This window comes from Cupressus sempervirens, chromosome 8 (assembly GCF_028749045.1).
Source record: "Cupressus sempervirens isolate cs-2001-9-10 chromosome 8, ASM2874904v1, whole genome shotgun sequence".
Classification (NCBI taxonomy): domain Eukaryota; kingdom Viridiplantae; phylum Streptophyta; class Pinopsida; order Cupressales; family Cupressaceae; genus Cupressus; species Cupressus sempervirens.
In genome coordinates this window covers 491407981-491427292 of record NC_143125.1, presented here as the reverse complement: position 1 = coordinate 491427292, position 19312 = coordinate 491407981, and positions in this window count along the sequence as shown.

The following is a 19312-nucleotide window of genomic DNA, read 5'->3' as shown; positions in this document are numbered from 1 at the left end:
AAGGAAAGTTCTTCCATGTTCTTTTCTTGTCATCTCTTGATTGACTGCTATGAGCATAGTCTCCACCTATGCTAGCACCTCTTATAAAGATAGGTATATCTTTGTGTTCAATAAAAAAATTCTTCACTCTATGAAATTCACCATGTTTTTCATCAACATCTTAGATGTTTGAAATCTTGCAAGAAGATCTTCTCTTATAAAGTTAGCTGTACAAGGGATAACATATTGAATCTTCTACAATAGCTCCTTATAAGAAGGTAATAAGGTCTTCAATATTTTTAAGACAAATTCATCTTGAGACTTCTCTCCTCCATAATAATTTGATCCCACAATAATCTCTTATATCCTATAAATATTTTGTTTGAGATTTTTATCTTCCAACATCATAGAATCTTGAAATAAACATATCTAGCTTTTTAGTATAGCCTTCCTAGAATGTTTAACACTTTCAAATGTATTCAAAATCTCATGGGAAAGTCTTAAAGATTTTAACTCATCATATTTAGTTTCAAGAAGAGTTGATAATAATACTTCTCTAGCAACAATATTGTAAGAATTTTCATAAGGAAAAAATTCAATGCCAAGATCAAGAAGCTTGGTAGATAGCACAAGAGACACAAATGGTGATAAAACTAAGAATGGATATTAGATGATTGGATCATATAAGTGCATTTCTAGGAGTCATAAAAGAGATAAGAATAACAACTAAGCACGTGTCCACCAAGAGTGAATTATCCTCCATTGTGCATCAGTGTATGTGCAATAATGAGAGCAAAAGAATACAAAAGTGTATCTCCTAAAGCGATGTAGTAGACAACATGTGCTTAGTTGGAGTGCAAACTACTATGTTTTCAACATGAAAACTCATATGAATCGTCAAACTCCTAGGTGTCTACATGATAATTAATATGCTAGTACATTAACCTAAGTAAACTTAAGTAAAGTGTAATTAGTAAATAATTAATTATACTAACACCCCCCCTTAAGTGTAACTTAGGTGAATGCACTTAAGCTAACAAAAGATAGATGATAATGCAATATGGGTCCCAGCTACTAGGACATGTTAGGTACCCATGTAAAAAATGCAAAAAGAATGCAAGCTCTAATAAAGCATAGAAAGAGAGAAAACCTTATGGGAAAAACCCTTCCCCAAAAATAGAAATGAAAAAATAAGGTGCGTGGATGGATGGAGCAATTAAGACCCCCATTACAACATAAATCATGTATATACAATAGAGAAGTATGAGAAGGAAAAAACCCCATAAGAGGAAAAAAGTAGACAAGATAGCCACCCCTCAATGTAGAATGCCCATCACTGATAGTTTCTCCATAATAAATGTAGAAGCTAATACACAAATGTTGAATAATGTTCCTCCCCTTAGGAAGAAACAATTTCATAAGTACATATGAGATGCTTCCTTGATGTGTAGAAAGAATCTTGAAGATGAATTATGTCTCTAAAAACTACTCAACTATCCTTTTGTCGATACTGACAGTCACCCCTTCTAACACTGCTAAAAAGAACAAGTTCAGATTTAGAAAGGATGGATGTAGAACATATCCCAAAGAACCAACTGTCTATTTGAATGATAAAGAGACCTCCTACAACTACTATACACAAGGATCCACAATCATATCAACCTTGTAAGTCAAATCATGTACAGAATGGAGGATTAGAGTGTTCCCCTGCAACAACTAAAGAAGGTCATCTTCATCAAAGAGAAGATGTATATCATCAATAATGTCTCCCAGATTTTCTATGTAGGACTCCACAAAAAAACCTAAAATATATGTCAAGTAGTCATCCCCTGATGCTAGAACTAGAAGACAAGGTGTACCCAATTGTACTAAATTACATGGACCTATTACTGTAACAATGTATGCATGTGGAATTTACTAATTTCGTGACCTATTGAATCACTATCACTGTTTTCACCATCAATTTTCACAATGTATGAAGTATGGAGAGGATTAAAGGATAAGCTAGGTGAACTTTCCTCAAAGTAAACATTCCTCTCTATGAATATCTCATGAGTCTCAAGATCCATAAGTCTATATGCCTTAACATTTTCTTCATATCCAATGAAATTACAAGGTCTTGGTGGTGGTACCTTACATTCCCTTGAAGATATGTCTGCCCATGCTAGACAACCAAAAATTCTAAAATGTTTCACAACTAGTTTTCTTTCACACCATGCCTCAAGAGGAGTGATTCCATCTAAGACATTATAAGGAGATCTATTAAGGATGTGATTGGCACTACTTACAACTTCTACCTCAAGTGATAGATCAAAATAGTTAGGTTGAATCATAAAAATTTCCATTGACTTAAGAGTTCTAATTCTCATTCCTATGACACTTGTCTTTTGTGGACTAAATGCTCTAGGATTCTAAAGATCAAAACCCTCAAGTTCACAAAAGTCTAAATCTTGAGTTCAAAAATATACTTTCATTGTCCATATTAAGAACCTTGATGGATTCACTTGAGTGCTTCTCAACATGACTCTTGAAGGCTAGAAACTTATCAAACACTTCATTCTTGTGATTAAGAAAGTAGACCCATGTGTAGCATGAAAAGTCATCAATGAAAGTGAAGACATAGTGACCCTTGCTAACTAATATCATTGAAAAATGGCCTAGTAGAACTATGCAAACCAAAGCAAGAACAACTAATTATCTCCAAGACTTTCCTTTGTCAAAATTCTCTTCTAGATGCATATCCATTAAATAAGTTGAACATTCACCCTTAGAAAAGTTGATTGTAGGTAGACCTTTCACCATATTTTTTGACCTAAGTTGATGAAGATAGTGAAAGGCAAGATGTCCATATCACTCATACCATAGTTTACTTTTTGATTTTGAGTGTGTCAATAAGGCATGTGAAAGAGACTTAGGCACAAAGTGGGAGAAAGAATAAAGCCTTCTGTCATGATTAACTTTACCCATTGAAACCAATGAATCATCCTTAATATTTTATAGCATTATTGAATCAAGAATGAACTCAGCTTAATTTCCATCTCTATAATGAGTGATTTGGTGAATTGAAAGGAGATTAGTGCTAAGGTTAGGAGCATAGAGAACATCTTTTAACTCTCCATTTTCCAGCTCAACTTGTCCTTTTTTTTCAACTTCTACTTGTGTATCATTCCCTACAAAGATGTGAGGTACCTTAGATTGCTCCAATGAAGAAAAGTGTCCTTTTGAAGAACCCATATGATGTGAAGCACATGAGTCAAGAATCCATTCCTCTGAAGAACTTGAACTTTCCATATGTGCTTCCCCTTTTCCCTTTTGATGTAGGAGCATCCTAGTTTGCATTGATATCCTGCATGATTTTAGTTTTATCTTACTACTGAAACTGTGTTTTCTAGTTTCTCGGTGCCTATTCTAGACTGTATAACTTATTTTCTACAATGAATGAAGGATTGAATACTTAAAACATTTAATAGGACATATATTAATATCTATGATCCAAGGTGCAAGTTTTGACTCCTTATAGTTTGAGACATATTACAATTCTCACGGAGTATCAATTTCTAGCAATTTTGCATAATAGTTTTTTGTGCTTGACTTTTAGGATGGATGCACACTTTTCCTTGATTAATAAATATTTTCCCACTTAAGGGGCTATAGAGGACTTAAATATCTACCCACAGTTCAAAGTACAAGTTTTAACTCAATCAGAGCTTGGAGATATCATGATTTTTCTCAGTTATCAATTTCTGGATAGTTAATTATTGATGCAGGCTGACTTGTGTATTTAATGTTAGGTTTATTTTCATTTAATATTTGTTGAGAGCTGACTGGTGGCTTATCCATCTTCTAGAATGATCTATAAGCTATTTTGGCTAGTATAAATAGAGTTTTTAGGCTAGGAGCTAGAACAAGAAGAGTTTTAGGAGATGATTGGAGAGAAAAACTATAAAGGGAAAATTCGCTATTCAATCTTGGTTTTGAATGTATTTATATTCAGTTGTAACCTAGAAGGCTTTACAAATGGGCATGTATGAAGATATTTTTATGAATTAATGAAATTATATTACTCTGCTTCCTCCTTTAGTTGTTCTTCTTTGTGCTTGCTTCCGTCATGTTAACTCTTACCAGGTGGTTTGAAGAGTTGGGTGTACCATTGGCCCTAGTTTTCCCTATCCTTCCTTGCCTTAGGTGTTATCAAAGCTTGAGATTTATCCTTGTGTAGATTGGATCATGTGGAACCCTAATTTTTATTTGGTCGTAGGGTTGTAGATCTACAAATTTGGCTTATAACTTGTAGAGGGTTACAAACTTGTGGCCACCATATTTGTAAAGATGGTTTGTGGTAGAGGAAATGTTGATAATGCTATATTGGATCAATTGAGGCAAATTGTAGCCAGACTAGATATTGTGGAGACATCTCATAGCAGAGAAGCACATCTTGATGATGTAAGTGATGATGAAGCAATAGTACCAAACCATAATCCAAAACTTGAAGAAGATCAAGATGAGGAAAGACTATTGAGAGTATTATCTAGGAAAAATTCAAAGCCTACTATAGAAGTTGTTCCTTATGATGGAAAATTGGATACCAATGTTGTGTTAGATTGGATGTTAGATATGGAGAATTTCTTTGAGTATGAAAGTACTCCTAATAACAAGAAGGTGAAGATTGCATTTACTAGGTTGAAAAGTCATGCTTCACTATGGTGGGAGCATTTGCAAATTGGTGGAAGAAGGAGAGGAAAGGATAAGATCAAAACTTGGCCAAAGATGGTAAACAAGGTAAAGAAAAACTTCCACCTTGTTGATTAGCAAGTTAGCTTATTGAGAAAGATGCAAATTTTGAAACAAAAGGACATGAGTGTGAAAGAGTATACCAAGGAATTCTATAGATTGGACATTAGATCTAGATATGTGGATAATGTTGTTGAGAAAATTCCAAGGTATATAAATAGATTGAGATCTAGAACTCAAGATGAAATAAATTTTGTGAAGTTGGAAAGTGTGGAAGAAGCATATCAATATGCCTTCAAAGTTGAGGAGATCTTGACAAATAAGCATGAACAAAGATAAAGAGGTAGAGGTGGTAGATTCTAGGGAGGCAGAGGTAGATCTTATGGTGAAGGTGGTAGATCTAATAATTTTCTGCAAGATAGAGGCAAATTTGAATGGAAGAGTGACAGAAAAGATAGGACCAAGTGGAAAGGTGGTAGTTCATACTGAGGAGGTATTGCATCTTACTGAGGAAGCAGTAGTTCTTATCCTAGAGGTGGTTTTTAGGGTAATTTTTTTAGATGTTGTAAAGAAGGGCATAGATCTTTTGAATGTAGATCTTTTGAAAGTGGGAAAAATAATAGAAATGTTGTGAGTCAAGGAGACATTAAGAGTTCATCAAGTGGACCTAAAGCTAAAGAAAATTTGATGGTGAGAAGAACCTTATGTGATAAGGGAAGCGATGAGGAACCTATCCTTAGAAGAAGTCTTTTCAAGACCAGATGTAAGATGGCTAGAAAATGTTGCAAGGTAATCATTGATAGTGAAAGTCCTAAAAATTTGGCATCAGAAGAGCTAGTTACAAAGTTGTAGTTGTAGAGTTTGAAACATCCCAAACCTTATCATGTTTCATGGATCAAAGATGAGCATAAGATAATGGTAAGTGAGAAACATATTGTGATGTTCAAAATTGGACATTACTTGGATGAAGTGTTATTTGATATTATGCCCATGGATTATTATCATATTTTGTTGGGTAGACCTTGGAAATATGATAGATATGATATACATGATGGAAGATTGAATCAATATACTGTTTAGGTAAATGGGAAGAAAAAAAATTGTTGCCTTTAATTGAAAATCTAGATGAGGTCACTTATACTACAATAAAAATTTTCATGGTTAATGGAGAGTAATTTGAAAAGGAAGTAAAGAAGAATCAAGTTTTCTCTACTATAGTTCCTAGAGGAGAAAGTGTTGGTAGTAATTACAAAGCAACAAAAGTTGGTAATGATAGAGTGACAACAAAAATTGTTGAATTTTGAATGAATATAAAGATATTGTTATTGATGATATTCTTGATGGTTTACCTCAAGTAAGAAGTATAAGTCATTATATGGATCTGATTCCTAGAGCTAATTTTCCAAACAAAGCACCATATAGATTAATACCTATAGAGAATGAAGAACTTAAAAGATAAGTGCATGAGTTTTTGCAAAAAGGTTTGATTAGAGAAATCTTGAGTCCATGTGTTGTACTTGTTTTATTTGAACCTAAAAAGAATGGAGAATGGAGAATGTGTACTGATTCTAGAGCTATTAACAAGATCACAATGAAATAAAGGTTTCATATGTTGAGGATGGATGACATAATGGATTTTTTGAGCGGAGCAAAATATTTTACCAAGATTGATTTGAAGAGTGGCTATCATCAGATCAGAATCAAAGAAGGTGATGAATGGAAGACTGATTTCAAAACAAAAGATGTTTGTAGGAATGGTTGGTTATGCCTTTTGGTTTGACTAATGCACCTAGTACTTTCATGAGGTTAATGAATGAAGTTCTAAAAATATTCTAGTATAAGTTTGTGATTGTTTATTTGGATGACATTCTAATATTCAGTAAGACTAAGGAAGAACATCTAGAGCATATTAGACAAATATTGCATAGGTTAAAAGAAGAAAAGTGTTTTAGCTAATGGATTGAAGATCAATCTTGAGAAGGTTGAAGCAATTTTGGAATGGCCTACACTTGAGAATGTGGGTGAGGTAAGATCATTTCATGGTTTGGCTAATTTTTACAGAGAGTTTATAAAGAATTTTAGTTCTTTTTGTAATGCTATGAATGAGACAATGAGGGGAGATAAAAAAGAATTCAAGTGGACACATGGAGCTAATAAGAGTTTTGAGACTTTGAAATAAAAGGTTGTTGAATTACCTGCATTGGCTTTTCTTAATTTCAACAAAGAAATTCAAGTTGAATGTGATGTAAGTGGTAATGCAATTAGAGCTGTATTAAGTCAAGAAGGTAAACATGTTTCTTTCTTTAGTGAGAAGTTGAATGATACTAAAAGGAAGTATTATGTGTATGATTAAGGATTTTATGCTATTGTTCAAGCATTAAAGAAGTGGAGACATTATTTGATTCCTAAGGAGTTTGTGTTGTATATTTATCATAAAGCTTTACAATACTTGGGAAGTCAACATAAATTGAATTAGAGACATATGAAGTGGGTTGAGTACTTGCAAAATTTTACATTTGTCATTAAACACAAGAGTAGAGTTACTAATAGAGTTGCTAATGCATTGAGTAGAAGATGTTATTTGTTGATTAAAATGAAGGTTGAAGTTCTTGATTTTGATGAAATGAAAGAATTGTATATTGTTGATCCTAATTTTATTGAGGTGTGGAGAGAGTGCAAAGCACAAAATCTGAAAAATCATGTAAGTATGATGAGTACTTCATTCAAGAAGGTATGTTGTACAAAGGTATTTAGTTGTGTATTCTTAGAAGTTCTATAAGGTTCAATATGATTAAGAAAAAGCATAGTGGTGGATTGGCTAGACATTTTGAAATTGATAAGACATTGATTTTGCTAAAAGAGAAGTATTTTTGGCCACAAATGTATAAGGATATTTAGAAGTTTGTAAAGCATTGTGGATTTTGTCAAGTTCCAAATGGAGTGAGCCAAAATACTAGTATGTATACACCTATTACTATTCCTAAGAAACCTTGGAGTGACATCAATATATATTTTTTTCTTGAATTACCTAAGATAGTGAATGGGTATGATTCTATATTTATTACGCTAGAAAAATTTTCTAAGATGCATCATTTCATGCCATGTAAGAAGACATTAAATGCTGAGAATGTTGTTGAACTTTTCTTTGAAGAGATTGTGAGATTGCATGGATTACAAAGAAGTATTATTTCTGATAGAGACAGTAAGTTTGTTGGTTATTTTCAGTAGACTTTGTGGAAGAAGATGGGTACTAAGTTGAAGTTTAGTTCTACATTTCATCCACAAATAGATGGATAGATAGAAGTTGTGAATAAAAGCTTGGGTAACTTACTAAGATTTTTAGTTGAGAATAAGCCAAGGGAGATGGTATTGGCACAAGCTAAATTTGCATATAATAATTCTGTGAATATGAGTACATGGAAGACAGATTTTGAGATTGTTACTAGAATGAAGCCTAGAGTAGTATTAGATTTGAGAGATGTTGCTAGTGAAAAAAAGAGAAGTGTTTTAGGAGAAGAATTTGCTGATTTTATGAAATCTTTCCATAAGGAAGTGAAGTTGAGGATAGAAAAAAGTAATTAGAGGTATAAGGATAATGTTAATCATTCTAGAAAATGTCATGATTTCCAAGTTGGCAATGAGGTGATGGTTCATTTGAAGAATGGAAGATTTCCTATTGGAACATCTAGTAAGCTAAAGATGACAAAGTTTGGACCTTGTAAGATCTTGAAGAAGTTTGATTGTGGAAACACTTATGAAATTGAGTTACTTGGTGACATGGATATATCTCCTATATTCAATATTGTTTATTTATACAATTATCATGAGTTAGATGATCAACTTATTATATTAGAGGACTATCCTAAGAAGAAGATTGAAAAATTTGAATAGATATTGGATCAAAGAATTGGTAAGAGAACACGAGGAAAAGATTACTATGAATATTTGGTGAAGTGGAAGAATAGACCTATGAAAGATGCTTCATGGATTTCTCAATCTAAGTTAGATTTGGCTTAGGTTGTGACATCTCAATGATTCAAGAGAATCATTTCTTCTAACCCTGGTTGTTTGATGTAGGAGCATCCTAGGTTGTACTACTATCCTACATGATTTCAATTATTATCTTGCTATTGAAATTGTGTTCTGTTGAAACTATGTTTTATGGTTTCCAAGTGCCTATTCAAGACTATATAACTAATTTTTCATAATTAATGAAGGGCTTCACACTCCATGAATTGAATATTTCCTAGATCCAAGGAAAAAGTTCTAAATCCTTATATTTTGAGAGATATGGCAATTCAAAGCAATAATTTTTTGTGCTTGACTTTAGGATGGATGCCCACTTTTCCTTGATGAATTAGTATTTGTGCACTTAAGGGGTTGTAGAGTACCTAAATATCTACCCACATTTTGAAGCACAAATTCTAGCTCAATCATAGCTAGGAGATATCACAATTTTTCTTAGACATCAATTTCTAGATAGTTAATTGTTGATGTAGGTTGACTTGTGTATTTAATGTTAGGTTTATTTTCATTTAATATTTGTTGAGAGCTGATTGTGGCTTCTTGATGTTCTAGAATGATCTATAAGCCATTTTTTCTAGTATAAATATAGTGCTTAGGCTAGGATATAGAGGAGGAAGATTTTTAGGAGATGATTGGAGAGCAGAACTAGAAAGTGAGAAATTACTGCAAGATATTGGATTTGAATGTATTTAAATTCGTCTATAACCTAGAATACTTTATAGCTAGGCATATATGAAGATATTTTTATGAATCAATGAAAGTATTTTATTTTTCTTCCTCCTTTGGTTGTTTTTCTTTGTGTTTGCTTCTATTGTGTTAACTCTTGCCGAGTGGTTCGGAGAGCTAGGTGTGGCATTGGCCCTAGTTTTCCCTATCATTCCTTGCATCACCTTTGAAGTGGATTGATTTCAATCCTTGGAAGCATTTGGTACATTTATTTTATTCGTCCTAAGTAATTTTTCCAACTAATCTATTCTCTTAGTCTTGCAATGATTCTCATCATGATTTTGTTTCTTGTAATATGCAGAAAATAGTTTATCCTTCTTGTTGGAACAAGAATTTCCTTGTTGTGAGGAGGAAGATTATTGTGTCTCTAATTTATATTTTGGCTTCCACTTCTTTTTTTTGTTGTTGGTGAAAAAGTTTTCCACCTTGATTTGTTTGGTTCTCATTACTAGTGACCAACGCCTTAGACTTTGATGACTTGAGAATTCCCATATCTATCAACTTGGATTGTTGCAGTGTCAATATTTGTACAAATGCATCAAATGAAAGCTTACTGAAGGCACTTCCCATGGTCAACTTGTGAGTGTTCTAGCTCAAAAAAAAAGATGTATACTAAGGTAGCCTCTTCAAGATGTGATGAATCAGTCTATCATTCTTCATGGGATTGCCACAATCCTTAAGTAGTGTTCTCAATTCATTGGCTTTGTTGAGATAGTCTTGAATTGTGTCAAAATTCTTAGGATCCAATAGAAGTAGATCATCCTCAATTTGGAAGCCTTTTTTCTCATCCACCTTACCATACAACCCTTCAAGTTTGTCTAAAGCACCCTTGGTATCCTTAAAGCTAAAAATGTGGAAAAAGAGATCACTATGAACACAACTCCTAATAATTCCTAAAGCCTAGTTGTCTTTATTTTCCAATCAACTTGTGCATCAACACTAGTTGGTTTTACAATTGTACCATCAGCATATAGATTTAAACCTTTTTCCATTAGTCTACTCCATACAATATCGTTCCATGTAGTATAATTTTATGAAGTTAAAAGTAGAGTTTTAGGTGAACCCATGATGCAAAAATTAAAAAGGCACAACAGAGAAAGAAAGACACAAGAACACAAGACAAACCCCCATATTACTCAATCATCCCACACCCATGCACCCCCCCCCGCCCCCAACCAAAAGTGATGCTTTTGACACATTATATATAGTACATCTACAATTGGCCACTTTCAAAATGGAATAAAGTGGACTTTTGATTTCGATAGTTACAATAGAAAAGATGAAGCTATAGCAAAATCAAGTATAGGAGACACCAAATATCTTAAAGATCTAAACAAGTGCTAAAATAGGTCACAACTGACCTAATGTTGAAAGTACAATATCTACTTACAATTACATCAATTTGATACCAAATCTAAAAAGTAGATGAAAAATATGTACTTCAAAAAAAAATGACACCTAGAAATGTCTTTTTATGAGCTTGAATGAAGCCTTTGAAGTTGCAAAAAGGAAGATTGCTTAGAAAAAGTTAGCAAAACCTCTCAATTTTATAAAATATTCTCACCAAAATAAAAAATAGTTGCACCAATATAAAATTTAGGAAATGTAGTCCAAATTTTTTTTAAAACATGCTTGATTTGGAGTCCAAATGAGTGAGTTATGACCCTATGAAGTCGGAATGAAAAACTAAAAATCAATATGGCAAGGGGTCCAAATCTCAAATTATTTTAGACATCAGCAAAATTTGAACCTAAATTTGACAGCTTGGGTCTCATCAAGGAAAAAAATTAAAAGAACCAACAAGTACCCTCAAATAGGTGTCAAATTCATCTAATGAATATTTGTAAAAATGTAAACAAAAAATTTATCAAATTCAATAGGGTATCATTTCTCAATATAGACATGGGAAATGTTGGTAATGATGTGTAGAGGATAGACCTAGTCAATGCTATGCTTGGATGTTGTAGTGGTTTGGTTTCAATGTGCATGATGGTGACTCATTTCCCAATGTGTGGTCATTAGTCGTATCATTGTAGTCAGATCTGGAGTGGAACCTAAATGCTTGATTATTCAAATGTGTTGTATAGATCACTATAGATCTAAATAGGCTCAAGGCATGATCAAGGTCAGGAGTCACTATGAGAGATCATGAAAAAGTTCTCGCATGTGGATTTGAATGTCATTGCTATGACTCAGGGAAAAGTGGGATGAGTTTAGTTTGCCAATGAAGGTCAATTTTAAATGCCACAAATTTCAATTCAATCCCTATGTTGAATGGAACATAATAACGAATGGAAATGAAACTCACCAAATTAGGAGTTGGCTTGGATTGGCTATGACAGTGGTGTGGTAGTCTATTTGGTAGGCTTGATTGATTGGAGATCTCAAGTTAGGACTTTGAGGTCTCTAATCCAAGCTCAATAGTCTCTTAAATTGCCAATCTCAATGATGGAGTAGACTACAGGTTGTTGTAGAATGATGGAGCGGTCTCATGAGTGAGATTGGATGCTCCAAATTATAAATTAGGTTTCAATTTATAATGTCTAGTAATGACTCAATGCCCTACATAATTGGATTGTTCCACTTGTAAATGAGCTTAGATCAGTAGAGTTTGGACTGATGACTAGTTGGATACAAAGTTTACAAAAGCACTTTGATGGATGACTTGGATCACATACTCAAGTTGAGGATCATAGTTTGACTATCCTCATGTATATTCCTTAATAAATCTAGATTGTATTAGAATCTTCATTCAAGATCTTTATAGAGCTCGGGCTTGATTGTGAGTGTAGAGAGGGGACCACATGTACTCGAGGGTTGGGTGAGAGTGTGTGCTACTAGACCAAATCAAAGATCCAAATCTAATGATTGATCTCTATGGTTTTTGAATAAGGTACCCAAGCTTAATGGTCTATTTTCATCCTCCAAATTGGCAAATTAGGCTTCTAAGTCTGATTCGTAAAAACAAATTGCCTCGAATTTGACTTTTGCCTAGGATTGGCATATTTATAGTCAAATTTATGGAAACCACCACCTAGAAACAATGGTGAATTCAAATATTTCTCAAAACACTCCAAATAATTGAAAATATCTAGATCTGAATCATAGCCCTAAAAAATGAATCAAAATGAAGCTCTCCAATGGCTATGCAATGAAGCTCCCATGACTCTGATACTATGTAAGAATTTTCCTAGGGAAATAATTCAGCACTAAGATCAAGAAGCTTAGTAAATAGCACAAGAGAGACAAATGATGATCAAAATGAGAATGGATATCAAATGATTGGATCATATAAGTTCCTTGTATATAAAGGCAACTAATATGTCTAGGAGTCATAGAAGAGATAAGCATAACAACTAAGCACATGTCCACCAAGAGTGGATTATCCTTCATTGTGCATTAATGTACATAAAAAAATGAGAGGATAAGAATACGCAGGTGTATCTTGTAAAAAGATGTAGTATACAACATGTGCTCTATTGGAGTGCAAACTACTATATTGTCAACATGACAATTCATATGAATCTACAAACTCCTAGGTGTCTACATGACAACTAATGTGCTAATGCATTAACCTAAGTAAACTTAAGTAAAGTGTAATTTGTAAATACTTAATTACACCAACAAATATTCTCCATGAATAGATCTTTATGTATTTCCTTGCATCACTCAATATTGTCTTCTTCAATCACATCCTTCTTACTTTTTATAACAAATTTAAATTATTGAAATGTGCATAGTTCATGTTGCTTCATCTTTTTATTAGTAATATCATAGACCACTCCATAAAAATTTGTCCTATATTTTTGAAAATGTTCCATAGATCTCCTTACATGGTTAATATTTTCCTTCAAAGAACTAAAGCTTTGATACCAATTGTTTGAAAGTAAAGTCCACAAAGATAACTAACATGGATGGGGAGGGTAAATCAATTAGACATTTAAAAAAATGCTCAATATCTTTATTGACTCTAGAACATGTAAAAAATGGATGTAAAACTATAGAAATATAACCATACAAAATAACACCAAATTTCTTAACTAGGCAAACACTTGATTAGAGGGAAAATCTTAGTGGGGATGGTACTCATAAAATGATGAATTGATATAAAAATTCCTTGTTAGATGATAGATCTAGTTAGGAGTCAATGAAATACAATTAGTACATATGAAACTCTCTTACAACACTTTGGATCCCTATTAGGAGATTCCAAAATTTTTAGGAGTTGTATCAAGCCTATTAGGATTTGATAGGAAGACCATTGAACCCACTATCCAAATATCCTTTACACTATTATGTCTGAATATTACAATGTGAAACAACAATTTTCTAATCATCAACTTGTCTTTCTAAATACAATTTTTTTTCTATTTACTATGCCTCAAATGCAACAAAATCTTCTAAAATCTTAATAAATTCATATATTAATCCCACTCAATAGATATTACAAAGATAGTATCATTGATTATAAAATATTTGTATTGGATCCCACTCACAAGTTCACATAACATGAAGAATGATCTCACATATGATTACTATTTGAAATACAAGGAGTAAGTGAGAGGGGAGGGGGAATAAATTACCACAAAAATAATTCCAACTCCCTTGGATTTCAATACAAACTTCTCACTTAATAAACCAAATAATTTCACTGCTCACTTAGACTAGAAATTCACTATAATTTAGTTAACAAAGTAGTCTTAGGATATTAATGTGAATTAGCCTTTAGTAACTTAGTTGAAGAAACATAATGAATAAATAAAATAACATGAACACATGAGACATCAATATTTAACATGGAAACCCAAATTGGGCAAGCCACCAATGCAACTAGTTGCAAATTTTCACTCTTCTAAAGTGAGCCCTCTTAGGAGCCAAACATGTGAAAGGTTACATAAAACATGGTAAAGTGTGACCTTGTTAGAGTATTTGAATCAACCTATTAGGAGTGACCTTGATAGAGGTATTTTAAGCACTTTAACCAAAAATGCCACCTTGTTAGAGAATTTACAAAATCATTGTGAAGACAACTCTATTAAGAAATTTTTTCATCTTTATAATTGTAAGAGAGTAACAAGGATTGACTTGATTGATGAAGCAGCTAACTTTGTAGTTTTAGATCATTGTTCTATTTTGACCTCTTGATCCTTCATGATTAGAGTATTCTTTGCAACTCAGTCTTGTAACTTGGATGCTCTTTCCTTAATCAAATATCCTTCTCATTTTGCTTCTTTTTCATTGTTCCCAATTGAATCTTATTTACCCAAAACTTTACCTTTCATATATATGATACTCAAAGTCAAGTTGGCTTCAAAATCATTTCATACAAACATTTAACAACCATTTGTTCAGCTTGTATTAACCAATTAACTAAGAAAAGTAATCTACTAATAGTTAGCTAACAATCAACTAATCACTTGGTTAATAAAAAAATTCCTTCAATGACTGACCAAATTTGGTTAACACTAACTTCTCTTCATTGACTAACCAAGCTCAGTTAACACTAACTTCTTTGTTGACCAAACAAGCTTGGTTAACAATAACTTTTTCTCAACACATAATGGAATCTCTTTTAGTGTTTGACTAAGTTTGGCTTATACCATTCTTGGTTAAAGCTTGAAATTTATGTAACATCAATGAAAATATACAATTGAATAAATAATTTCAACAATTTCCCTCTTTGGAATCGATGACAAAAAAAACTGTAAATATGTGAAGAAAATTTAGAGCAATAGAATGCTTTATATGATTTTATAATATCCTTATTTTGATTTTGATTCTTTAACCATGAGAACAGCTTCTGAGATTCTCTCTGTATCATTGATCTTCAAACTTTGCCTTTTGAATTTCTCCCTCTAGCTTTTATACAACTCTCTCCCTCCTTGATATTATATGCCAAAGACTTTATACAATGAAATTGCAATGTACTTTATGTATTGATTCATGTGTAGTGTACTCTAACAACCTTGCATCATCTTGATAATTCTTCAATGAAGCTTTGTTGATGCATCACTAATCTATACTCTAGTGAGCATAAGATAGGGGAATGACCCCTAGCTTACTTCTTAGATACCAAACTGCATTCTTGGATAATGGCTTGGTGAATATGTCTACAACTTTCTCTTTGGTGTTCACATATTTTGATCTTATCTTTTTTTCTTGAACTAATTCTCTCAGAAAATGGTACTTGATTGCTATGTATTTTGTCTTGGTGTGCATTACTAGCTTCTTGGATATATTGATTACACTAGTTTTTTTTAATTTCATTTTCATTTTGAGAAAGTAGTGAAAAAACACTTACTCATTATTTTTTTATAATTATAGTATAAACTGATTGATCAAAGCAAGCCAAGAAATTACTAAGAGATAAGTGATCAAGGCATGTCGAGCATAAGGTGCCAGATGATATATGCCAAGTAATATACATAGACACTATTGAACACCGGTATGTGTTCAACAAATAGTGAGTGTTGAGTCATTGAAGAGCTAAGTAAATAGAGTATGCCAAGTTATTTAGAAGATGAGTTACAACATTAAAGATACAGTTAATGTTGAGCATTAGAGACTTTAGTTTTTGAGTGAACATTTTTGTACATAGTTGTTTATAATGGCAAAAACTTCTACGTAAACCATTTTTGAGCCAACTAAATGATTGTTCTTCAATTTTGGAAGGTGTATACAATTTTATATTATGAATATGTATGTAGTACATGAAACCAATCAAATTGAGAGATGTTCTAAGTGGAAAAATGGATCAACCATAGTCATTGATTCTAACCTAAGCCTATCCAACTTGTGTTTACTTAAGGAGAAAAATGCTAAATAGTTTGTATTGTGTGAATGAAGAGAAGAAGACACAAGAGAAATGAATGCTAAGTGTAGAGAGAATTCATGGTGGCTATGGAGGTCATGATAATGTTATGAATTATAGAATTAGTTAGAGGAGAACTAAGAAAAATAAAGAAAGGATAGAAGAGATACATTTGATAAGAAGGATCAAATAAACATCAAGAAAGAGGAGATATAATATCTAGCAGATCAATGCTAAAACATTCTAACAAGTGAATGAATGAAAATATCTTAACAATGTAGCCTTGATAGATTTTAAGTTCTTACAAACTATTGTGTAAATATCTTAACCCAATTCTTTTTTTATTCCAAGTTTAAGTCCTTTAACAAGGGACACTTTTAGTAGGGTGTTTAAATCCTTTAATAGGGTGAGACCTAATAGTCTTTGTAAGCCTTTAATAGGCTAGACCTTTCACAGGGTAGATCATATTTTATGATCAAACTTCTTGTAACCTTCATTGGCTACACTTTATAGTTGCAATAGTAAAAATTTGTGAGCGACATCCCCACTCTAGTTTCACCTTTTCATTGGAGGGTTTCTAGGTAAAAAACTTATTGTGTTATGTGTTATTTGTCTCATGCTATGGATGAACATGCATAGTTAGCTATTTTAGTTTAAATGCAAATTGTGAGATATGGATGTGTGGTGAATGTTTTGTGGTTAAAGTTTTGAAGCATTGATTTAACCCCCATCTCAAAGTTTACTTTCCCATTGTTATTTCTAACAATTGGTATCAAAGCCTTGTTCTCTAGAAAAGAAAGGTTTGCAGCTTTGAGGAAAGATCTTGAATATGGAATTATACAAGTTCAAAAAGACTATTGAGAAACAAAAAACTGAAATCCAACATGGCCTACACCAACTCATGGAAGTAAGAGATGAAGTGCAAGATTCATTGAAGAGAAGGAAATAAATAGCTATTGAGGAAAATGATACACATTATCAAGAGGAAGATACTATTGAATTATTTGCAGATGGAAACTCAAGAGAGTTTGATGCAATAGTTGCAGATCTAATGGAAAAGAATGGTGACCTAATTGAAGAGGTCAAAAATCTTAAGATAGAACAAGAAGTCCAAAAAATATTTCTATGTGAGGTGACTAAGAAGAAAATGAAAGCTAAGAAAGATAAAGTCATGATTGAAGTTGACAAAAGAACACTAACCAACAGACTAGAATATAAGACATCAAAAGTATAAAGAATTGCTAACATGCAGTTGGAAAAAATGAATCAAGTAATGATTGAAAACCCTAAAGTTATAGAATGAAAAACTAAGGAATGAACTAATAGAAGAAAATGAATTTTTTGAAAGCTTCAACAAACCTAGTGAATCCATCAAATACTTTGAGAGACCGATGAGATCTCCTAGATCTAATAATGATATTGTTGGATTAGGATACACCAATACTGAGGAAGGAGAAACATCTAAAAGTGGTGAACAAAGAAAAAATAAAGGTATGAACTACAAAATCACTTATCATAATTATTCAAAGTTAGGTCATAAAAAAAAAATGTTTGCAGGAGAAACAATGCAAATTAGAACCTAAGGATTACTATCATAAGTGAAACAAGCAAGGACATCAGGCACATGAATGCAGGGCCAATACTTTAAGCACACAAGGATTTGAAGGATATTTCCATAATTGTAAAAAGTATGGAAATAAATTCTATGAATACAAATCTAATACCTATTGCACATCAAACAAGAAGACAAATGTACAACACAATGGAAAATCCTACAATTGGGATTACAACACAAGGTACAGTTGTCACTATTGCAAAGGGTATGGACATGTTCCTAAGAATTTCATTACAACACATTTCAAAGGCAACTAAAATAGATGGTTGAGTTATACTACATGCTTTAGCTATTTAAAGACTGGTCATATCAATAGAAATTGTCTAACTAGATCACCAACACCAAATAATGGTAACAATAAAGGCAAAGAAAGGGTCAATGTTGAAAAGGTCAAAGTGTAGATGAACAAGACATGGAAGAAGAGGGAAGATTATAGCACATAAAGTTCTAATGAGGTCACTTTATTCAATGGATCAGGTGATCACATCACCTCCAACTAGTCAATCAAAGATACTTATGGGACTGATATTTCAATTATATATTTTACATAGTTCCTAGAATCTGAGTTCTAAAAATATTATATATGTATGAATTGAGATGCAATGCATTGGTTAGAATGTGGAAGAAATCTATAGTTTTGTTACTTTTCATGTTGTTACCAAGCATGAAATATTTTACAGTTACTATTGAGTGAGAAGGAAATTTTAGTTTTTGTTGAGTAATGAAGTTATGGTATCATTGGTTAAGTTTTCTATATAAAATGAGCATAGTTAAAATCATGTATAAGCCAAGTGAGTTGGAAATCCTATATTGATTTAGCTTATAGTTGTGTAAGCATTAAGCATTTATTATAGAATTTTAAGGGTTATATAGTCATTTCTAGACTCATTTGCATTCACCAACAATTAAATAGAGCATAATGAGAATGATAGAAAATCACAATAGGAGATTCTTGCATTTGCAAACTAAATTTAACTACAACTCAACATCATTCATCAGATTCAAAAGGTATTTATCGAGTGCCTAGTTTCACTGTTTGAATTTTTATGAACTCAAGTATCAAATATGGTAGCTAGTTCTTCTACAAGTGTTAGGAAGGAAGGAAAGGAAGTTTCTAATTTGAAATTAATTACTAATTATGTAATGCAACCACCTTTCCAAGAAAAATTTAATATCGCATATAAAGGAGACTTATCTGGTGCATTATCAATGATACCACTAAAATTCTTAATGATTCAAGATGTCAGGTGTTCTTATAAATGCAAAGTTAGAAGTATAGGAGACATGGAGATAAGGGATTTGTTCAGTCAACTCTATAATGATGGAGTCTTAAGGGAAGAGAATAAAATTGTAGAGAGGAAAGGGTTGACCCTTGTCTTATATTTCCCTAATGTATTCAAGACTAAATGGATAAAGATTATGCT